The sequence below is a fragment of the Pangasianodon hypophthalmus genome, chromosome 25 (assembly GCF_027358585.1).
Source record: "Pangasianodon hypophthalmus isolate fPanHyp1 chromosome 25, fPanHyp1.pri, whole genome shotgun sequence".
NCBI classification, from domain to species: Eukaryota; Metazoa; Chordata; class Actinopteri; order Siluriformes; family Pangasiidae; genus Pangasianodon; species Pangasianodon hypophthalmus.
The window spans coordinates 12,711,630-12,721,917 of NC_069734.1; positions in this window are offsets into that span (position 1 = coordinate 12,711,630).

Genomic DNA, 10,288 nt, shown 5'->3' on the forward strand with positions numbered 1-10,288 from the left:
CATATTACTGAAACCAGGTAAGAAGTGATACTCACAATACTGCCTGGAAATGACGAAGGGCACATTAACCTTCCCATCCCTGCCCTTGCGCCACTTGCACTGACGAGAGGTACATGGATCTGCATTCTGGAGCCCAGTGTACACTGCTATGTCACCATGTACAATGGCAAACTCACCCTTTAACTTTCCTGTCCAGCAAAACACAACTGTCTACATTGGGTGATGCCGCACCATTGGACAGATAGCTAGCTAGCGTCTGTTCAACCCTGGGCATCGCCCTGTAGCCAGTCTGGTCCAGCCCCGCCACGTTAGTATAGTAAGAGGAGGCGGGACTGAATAAACGGGCTGAAAAAGGCCTCCTCCATGACCTCGACACCTCAGTGTGGAGGTCGGGGAAAAAAGGCAGGCTTTTTCTGATTGTGCTGTCATGAACATAAACATTTAATGTGCTTACAGAGGCCTGTAGGTCACATGATGTAGATTTTAGCTTGTTTCAATATCTCTGAGCATTAAACAGTCTGGCCTTGGACTGAATTTGCTGGGACGTCGACTCCTTGGAAGATTGGCAAGGATCTTGAAGGCTCTCCATTTATTAACCATATCTTCTCACAGTAGAATGGAGTATTTCAAATTGTTTGGAGACGGCCTTATAACCTTTCCCCGATTGATGAGCAGCAATAATTATTTCTCTGAGGTCATGGCTGACGTCCTTTGTTTTTGGCATGGTGTAGACACACACCTGAGTACTCCAGAAGACCAAACTGCCAAAAGCTCTACTTTTATAGTAGTCACACTTTGTGATAATTAACTAATCTTGTGCATTTCATTATCGAAATTTATTTCAATATAACATATTTCAAAGATTGTGGAAGTAGACAGAGTGTACTTAAATTTTCCCACCTGGTTTCACCAGCAGACTCCAAAACAGCTTCTTCCCTGAGGCAGTAAGATTACTCAACACCCTGCTGCCTCCCAACGCTCATCTGGGCTAGTCAAAAACCTAACCCAGTATGACTCAAAAACATTGCACACCTGCACTTTACAAAGATGCACCAGACACTTTTTTATTATGGAACTCATTTTTGCTGCCAGTATTGCTGCTATATTTATTACCGTTACAAAATAGTTTACAGCTTACAGCCCATGTCCTATGTATTTATTTTCCTGTATATTTATTGTCCTGTGCATTGAAGTTATTGACCTGTACTCGTCTCACACTGTTGTCTATTGCACTTTATGTAGTCTTGTGTACCATTATGTGTTGCACCATGGTCCTGGGGAAGTGACATTTCGTTCCATTGTACACAAGCTATAGAGAGGAATGACCCACTTGACATGATTTGAATGCTGGTTTACTTTTAGGGGGAAAAATGAGTATATATTGAAATCTGTTGTGGGTTTTTTTGTTGTCACCTGAGGTTATTTGTTTGTTTGTAGAAGTTGGTGAGGACCACACAATTGTTATTTAGGCCCTGATAAATAAAAACAAAGAATTAGAGGAGGGTACTTTCATTTTTCCATCACTGCACTGTATTTATATTGACTAGCAATTTATTGAATTACTAATACATTTTTAGTAAGAAAATTTGATTCATCAGTTGTTTTATGTTATATATTTATCAGAGTTTCCGCTAGGATTTTTTGTGGCGGTCACAATGTCCGGGAATAATGCAGTTTGCCAGACAAAGGAGTATAATTCTGGTCAAATGTTAATTACTACTGCTGCTATACAAGAATGACAGAGAATACAAGAATATGCCTCTGTGATCTCAACATGTTAATCACAGTTGTACGGTGACTATTTGTCACTGGCTTATTTGTATCTGACTGGCTTATTCAATTACTGAATTTTTAGTTCTGTAATTGAATAATGTATCTGGATCTTCTGGGAATGTCAGCATAAAATATGACCTATAAGAACAACCAGAGAGTGCATTAGCAGTATTTAGCTATTATTTAGAGATGTGTACTAGCTGTCTAATTTTCTCAGATAAAATTGAATATTACAGAGAATTGGGAACCATTTAACAGACTACATAAATCCCAATATAATTCCTGTCTCCTTTTTTAAACAGGAACACTGCAGCTGTGATTTGCTAGAAAAAAAATGGTTCAAGAGCAGTGGCTATATAATTAGAGGCTAGCAGCAGGTGATGATAACTGTGGCAGCCATCAGTGGCAGCACGCTTATCCAGCTACACTTAAACAGTGACTATTTCTTCAGCATATCATCTATATTCATTTAAAGAGACATGCATTATTGAATAAAAGGAGGAGTAGAAAAGATATTTACTTACCTTAAAAATTACATGTACTTTATGAAGTACTTTTTGAAGTTTGTATGTCCTTTAAGTGAATATTTTTTACACTGTGTCCCGCAGGATCTTATTTTCCTCGTCATGCAGAGTTTTTACTGGTAAAATACTGGTCTTTACCGGCTAACGGAACCCCCGATATTTATATAAAATAAATTGTAGTCTTGGCTATATGCCAATGAATAGTAGAAACATTTTAGCCACAGCAATTTTGATTAATGAGTATACTAGAGAAACTAAGGTCATTCCCATTTGCAGTTCAGGTAAATTACAGACTACAGATTACGTATGACTGTGTCGGATTTTCAGGAGTCTTCAGTGCATGAGGAACAGATGGCATTCTCATAGGCAGTCACTGCATGGAATCTCTGGATCAGAAATGCAGCCTTCAACTGTGGAACTAGACATCAATATAATACAGTCACATTTACAGTAGACACATTAAACATAGCCACAAAATCTCACAATATTGTACTTACTAAGGAACCTCTCTGCAGTTGTATTCAATCTTTGTGTCCAAAATGCTTTGTAGATTGTGGAATGAGGAATGATTGCATGTAGTCCTGTTAACAAAGAGTAAAAGATACCTTTAGAAGAAGTTTTATTGTCATAGCCCTAATTCTTATAAGGGTTACATGTCTAGTAATTACATGGTATATTTGAAGGCAAAATACTACTTACACCTATTTCACATTGTTTTTCATATTACCATACATTTATTCTGGCAGGTCAATTAGGGCATCAACTTTGTTTACATCAAAGTTACTTTTTAAAACAATTGATATGCCAATTTCACAAGAATCGGAAATACGTCATTGCTGTGTAAACCTACCTCTGCTACAGTTACAGTTAACATGATTTCTATGCTAAGGAAAAATGGAAAGATACTTCACTGCTTCTCTCTCCACCCTGCCGCTACTCAGGTTCGAGGATGTTAGCTGAAATGTTGTACAGCACTCCGCTACAGAATCAAGGCTGAGGAAGGGCTATAAAAATGAAGAATTTATTCACAGCTATCAAGGTAAGTTGACAACTAGCTGCTACTGTTTCTTGCAACCGCTAGCAACAGTGGGATTCGTTGTTCACAAAACGAACAAGAACATGTATTAAGAAAGTAAATAGGGTCAATTTTGATTTGATGTTGACTTTAAAATTGTTTGTATATGTTCACTGTCAAATGTAGTTGACAGCAAGGTGGTAGTCAGAGCTAGATGCTACCGGTCAATGAAGAGCCCCACAAACTGGAGGTTATACATAATCTGCCGGTTGGTTGCGAGGTCTAACAGATTAGCTGTCACTGTTCTGATAGCGAGTTCCATTTTAGTTAATGTAACTGTGGTTGCAGTTTTTTCTCTAGTTAAATGCCCGTGTAACCTGTCCTGATGTAATAACATGTTCTTTTAGACTTTTTAGACTTTCTTTTTGACTGCACTTGCAGACTAGTCACAATTATTTCTTTCACTGCAGTTTGCAGCGTTCATACAAGAGCACTTCACGTAGGTGACTACACAACGTTACAAATTTTTAACTAAACTGTTGTGTTCTTACACAGATGTCTTTGGAATCACAAGGGGAGCCTTTTGTTACTGCTTATGCATGTAGCTGTGCAGCTGGAAAAGGGCTGGGTAACCATCTAACAGCTCTGCTGTCTCAAACAGCCCACTATATGCAGCTTCATCTAAAATCTGTCCCACCAACAGTGGCCTGTACAAGTGAACCACTGAGATGGCATAGTCCAAGAACACAGTTAAATTATGTTCCCCTTCAGGAACTCGAGCTGCGTCACGAAACGCTATGGGAACGCCCCCGCGTGACCACGCTCTGAATCACGTGTCTAATCCGTCCAATGGATGGGCGAGACGTCACGGGCGGGGTGACGTAGCGACCCGGAAGCATAAAAGCCTGAGCGGCGAGCCCCGCGTTAGCTTCCTGTTTTCAGCAAGCGCTCTGTGTTTATTGTCTGTCTATTTTTGTCTTTTGGTGTTTTATCGTTGGCATGCCTAAAGCCAAGGTTAAGACTAAGGGCGAGAGCGGGCAGCGCTTCAGGCCGTGTGTTCCTCCCTGTCCGCGATTTATTACGGGCGGGGATACACACGGTCTGTGCGTTGCCTGTTTGGGAGCGGAGCATGTTCAGTCGGCTCTCGAGGGAGCCGGCTGCGCACATTGCGAGCGTTTACCGCTGCGCACTCTCCGCTCCCGCTGGGCTCTCTTTGAGGAGGGAGCCCTCACTAGCGTGCCTCGCGGTGCCGGCCCCGCTTCTGCCGAGGCAGCGCGGCGGTTGCGCTCGTGGGGCTCGCAGATGGACCTGGCGGAGGGAATGGAGACGGGCCCGTCCCTTTCTCCTTCCTCACCCTCCAGGTCCTCTGTCCCCTCCCTGGGCTCGGAAGCACGCTCTGCGGTTTCTTCCCCCCGGGGAGCGGACTCGGCGCTCCACCTATCGTCCTCCGAGGAGGTCGATGTGGAGAGCGTCGACCCTGAGCCGCAGTCTCCTCAATACGGGGAGCTGCTCGAGGTGGTTGCACGGGCAGTCGCTAAGCTTAGCATTGACTGGCCCGCTGAGTCACGGCCTGAGCCTCAGGGCTCTAGACTGGAGGAGCGTTTTTTGCGCAGTAGGCCGCCACCTCCGCCCCGGAGCCTGCCCTTTTTTCTGGACCTCCACACTGAGGTGTCGAGGTCCTGGAATAGGCCATTTTCGGCCCGGTTGGTCAGCCCCACGTCTTCCCATTACGCTAATGTGGCGGGGCTGGACTACTCCGGCTACAGGGCGATGCCCAGGGTTGAACAGACGCTAGCCAGCTATCTGTCCCCTGCTGCTGCATCGTCCCTGAAGGCTCCGGCGTTGCCTACCAAGCCGCTGCGGACCACCTCAGCGCTGGTAGGCAAGGCGTACACGGCAGCAGGTCAGGCCGGTGCGTGTCTGCACACCATGCGGTGTTACAGGCGTACCAGGCTGACCTGCTTACAGAGCTGGATGAGCAGGGGGAGAGTACGTCTGAGCAGGTAGCTGAGCTCAGGCGGGCCGCTGATCTGTCCCTCCGCGCCACCAAGGAGACCGCCCGTGCTATCGGTCGGTCTATGGCAGTCCTGGTGGCAGCGGAGAGGCAGCGGAGAGGCATCTCTGGCTGACCCTGTCCGATATGAAAGAGAAGGACAGGGTTGTGCTCATGGACGCCCCGCTTACTCCCTCGGGCCTGTTTGGCGACGCGGTAGACTCCGTCGTCGAGAGATACCAGCAGGCCCGTGCTCAGGCGGCGGCGTTCCAGCGGTTCCTCCCCCGTCGCTCTCTAGCTCGTGGGGCTGCCGGGCGGGGGCAGCCCCCTCCGTGTACGGCCCCCTCCTACAGGGAGGCCCAAAAGCAGAGCGTCGCCTCCCGTGCTCCCCCGAGGCGGGAGCAGGAGTCGCGACGACGCTCTGGGCCCGGCCCTTCGGGCACTAAGGCGGATCTGAGGACCGTCCTCATGTCCAGAAGGGCCGCGGCTAAGAAGCCCTGATGGTTTTGGCCCAGGGCTTCCGAGGGCGGGCCCCTCTGGGGCGACGCGGCGTACACCTCATCTTACGGTGCCCGGGTCCCCCCAGTGCCCTCAGGAGGTCGATCTGCCAAACCTGCCACCTATGGTGCTTCAGGGCGCAGCGGTCTCCGGCGAGCGCCTCTCCCAGTTCTCGCCCGGCAACGTAGCGGGTCTGGGAGGCTCGCGGCCTCTCCTGAGGCCTTCGCAGCGGTTAGCTCATTTCCCCCATGTCGGTTCGCCGCCTCAGGGCACCCAGCTAACCGCTTCTATTACACCAGAGGTCAGTCTCGAGAGACTGATTCCCTTAGTGAGCTTTCTGGCAGCGTGGAAACTTCTGCCGAATGTGTCTCATTGGGTCCTGCGTACTGTAGAAAGAGGCTACCGAATTCAGTTCGGCTCGCCTCCACCTCATTTTTCTGGGGTTCTTCCCACTGTGGTGGGTCCCGAGCAGGCTCTGGTATTGGAGCAGGAAGTACGTACTCTCCTGAGGAAGGAGGCCATCGAGGTGGTCCCTCCTCACGACAGGGACTCAGGGTTCTACAGCCGGTACTTCATTGTTCCCAAGAAGGGGGGAGGGCTGCGTCCCATTTTGGACTTGCGGCAATTGAACCTCTCAGTCGCTCGACTGAAGTTCAGGATGCTTACGGTCACTCAGGTCGTGTCTCAGATCAAGTCCGAGGACTGGTTCGTCACGATCGACCTAAAAGATGCGTATTTCCACATCTCCATCCTTCCCCCGCACAGGAAGTTCCTGAGGTTCGCTTTCGGGGGCGAAGCTTACCAGTATCGGGTTCTTCCCTTCGGCCTAGCACTCTCACCCCGCACCTTCACGAAGTGCGTGGATGCTGCCCTGGCTCCTATGCGACTACAGGGCATCCGCATACTGAACTATATCGACGACTGGTTGATTTTAGCTCATTCAGAGCAGATGGCGGCTCGGCATCGAGATGCCGTTCTCGCCCATATGAAGGAACTGGGGTTAAGACTAAACGCCGAGAAAAGCGTGCTTTCTCCAGCTCAGAGAACCGCTTATCTAGGCGTCGTGTGGGATTCGACCACGATGCAGGCACGTTTGTCTCCTGCTCGGATCGAGTCGGTCCTCACAGCGGTCGCGAGAGTGAAAGTAGGCCGGTCACTCACTGTAAAGCAGTTTCAGAGACTGCTGGGCCTATTGGCAGCTGCGTCCAACGTGATACCGTTTGGCCTGCTGCACATGAGACCCCTACAGTGGTGGCTCAAGACCAGGGGGTTTTTCCGAAACAGAGGAAACCCGCTCCGCATGATCAAGGTCACGCGACGATGCCGCCGTGCCTTAGCTGTGTGGAGAGAACCTGGGTTCTTGTCTCAGGGCCCGGTCCTGGGAACTCCTGGTCGCCGCGTAGTGCTAGCGACGGATGCGTCCCTCACCGGATGGGGAGCGGTCATGAGTGGCCATCCTGCCCGTGGTCTGTGGAGCGGCCGCCATCTCACTTGGCACATCAACCGCCTGGAGATGCTGGCCGTGTTTCTAGCTCTGAAACACTTTCTCCCAGACCTAAGAGGCCGCCACGTGTTGGTGCGCACCGACAACACGACGGTGGTCTCTTACATCAACCGCCAGGGAGGTCTGCGTTCGCGCCCCCTTTACAGGCTGGCGCTCCAGATCCTTGTGTGGTCCCAAGGGAACCTCCTCTCATTGAGAGCGGCCTACATCCCTGGTCATCTCAACGTGGGAGCGGACGCCCTGTCGAGGCAGGGGCCGGTGCCCGGGGAATGGAGACTCCACCCCGAGGTGGTGGAGCTCATATGGCGTATGTTCGGCAGAGCCCAGGTGGATCTGTTTGCGACGCAGGAGACGTCGCACTGTCCCCTTTGGTTCTCTCTGATTCATCCAGCTCCTCTTGGACTGGATGCCATGGTACAGCCGTGGCCGAGGCTGCGTCTGTACGCCTTTCCTCCGGTCGCTCTGCTCCCGGGAGTTCTGGAGAGAGTGTGCCGGGACGGAATTCGTCTACTGTTAGTAGCCCCGTTCTGGCCGGGCCGAGTATGGTTCTCGGACCTGATTTCCCTCCTAGACGGCTCCCCATGGGAGATTCCGATCAGGAGGGATCTCCTCTCACAGGCGGGGGGCCATCTTCACCCCCGCCCAGAGCTGTGGAAGCTGTGGGTGTGGCCTCTGAGGGGGCACGACTCCGCGCTTCCGGTCTCTCAACCGAGGTTGTGGAGACCATCCTCCAGTCCAGAGCTCCCTCTACGAGGAAACTGTACGCCCTGAAGTGGAAACTTTTCACTTCCTGGTGCGGAGACCGCCGGCTTGACCCTGTTCACTGCCCAGTTGGTACAGTGCTGGAGTTCTTGCAGGCCCGCCTCTCCGCGGGACTGACCCACTCCACCCTGAAGGTGTACGTGGCGGCTATTGCGGCCTGCCACGCCCCTCTCGATGGCCAGTCAGTGGGCAGGCACCCCTGGGTGACACGTTTCCTCCGCGGTGCGCTGAGGATCAGACCTCCAGCTCGATCTCGGGTCCCCTCGTGGGACCTGGCCGTGGTTTTAGAGGCTCTCTGAAAACCCCCCTTCGAGCCCATAGAGGAGATTTCGGACCGTCTTCTGACGTTGAAAACTGCCTTTCTCTTGGCAATTTCCTCTCTTAGGAGAGTGGGGGATCTTCAGGCCCTCTCGGTGGCCCCTTCCTATTTAGACTTTGCGCCTGGTTTGGCCAAAGCATTCTTGTACCCCCGAGCGGGGTACGTACCGAAAGTCCCCTCCTCGGCACCACGGCCGGTCATGCTGCAGGCTTTCTGTCCTCCTCCCTTTAGGGAGCCCGACCATCGGAAGCTCAATTGTACGTGTCCAGTGCGAGCACTGGACGCGTACGTCCACAGAACTGCGCTGTGGAGAAAGGCGGACCAGTTGCTTGTTTGCTTTGGTCCCCCTAAGAGGGGTTTTCCTGCTTCTAAGCAGACCCTCAGCCGGTGGATTGTAGAATCCATTTCTCTGGCTTTCGAGTCCTCTGGTCTCCCCAGTCCCCTGGGGGTCAAGGCTCACTCTACCCGAGCGGTGGCGGCCTCTAAGGCCTTTCTGGCAGGTGTGTCCTTACAGGACATCTGCAACGCGGCGGGATGGTCCACGCCCCTGACCTTTGCTAGGTTTTATGACCTAGATACCCGGGCCACTCCCAGCTCCTCTGTCCTTGTGCCTTAGGCTTGCCTCCTCCTGGAGGCAGGGACTTGTAAGTCTGGCGGCGTGGGTATACTCGTTCCCATAGCGTTTCGTGACGCAGCTCGAGTTCCTGAAGGGGAACGTCTCCAGGTTACGTATGTAACCATGGTTCCCCGAGGGAACGAGACGCTGCGTCTCGGTGCCACACTTCCGGCGTCCCTGCGGCGCTTGCTTCATTTTCCAGTAAGCTAACGCGGGGCTCGCCGCTCGGGCTTTTATGCTTCCGGGTCGCTACGTCACCCCGCCCGTGACGTCTCGCCCATCCATTGGACGGATTAGACACGTGATTCAGAGCGCGGTCACGCGGGGGCGTTCCCATAGCGTTTCGTGACGCAGCGTCTCATTCCCTCGGGGAACCATGGTTACATACGTAACCTGGAGACGTTTTTTCTCTTTTCTGCATTTGGCAAGAATTTGTGGTTAACACATTTTTTTGTTTGTTATATTAAGGGAATCAGTCCAGAGGATGCGAGTCAACTTGTCCAGAAACCAAGTTCACTTGGGAAGACTGGAGCAAAGTAGGGGGGCATGTGTGTGTGTGTGTGTGTGTGTGTATATAGTCATAATCAGCTATAACCCTTTATAAGTTTTTACATATTTTTGTAGTTTAAGACTAATAGTTTGTGTTCATTTCTTTAGGTCCACTACATATCCTGGCCTCTGGAGCAAACTGAACCAGATTCACCCACAGCCTTTGCTGGCACATATACTAGACAGCATGTCAAAAATAGAGTTGGTCCCCTCACAATTTGGTCCTGTACCTCATGGCAGTCCACTTTCCTACCACTGTCCCCCCATGGCTCCAGATTTTCCTGTTGTTCATTTTCCCAAGGTGCCTGTGCTTAGTTTGGTATTAATCTTAATTTTGTTCCCACTCGCCATCAATCCCTTCATCTGGCGTCTATAAAGGTGTCCCACATCTTATCGTTGATTGAACAGGGTACTAGTCTACAGTCAAAATGTGATGCCTGGGCACAAGTATGTCAACCAAAGGTCAGGTTCCAGGATGTTTGCCATGTGGTTAGGGAATCAGCTAGCCAGTTAGTGCCAGTTACCATTAGCAGCACGAATTATAAAGATCACAAAACAGACAAGTACTATGAAATGTGGACTTGAACTTGAGCCAGATATTTTGAACATTTTTTCTGAAACGGCCAATGTTAGGTTTCTACCTTGTGGCTTTGTTGTTCACCCAGATGCACCACATCCAGAAGCCAGTCCAGATGGGGGAGTATATGACCCATCTGAACTCTTCCCCTTCGGGCT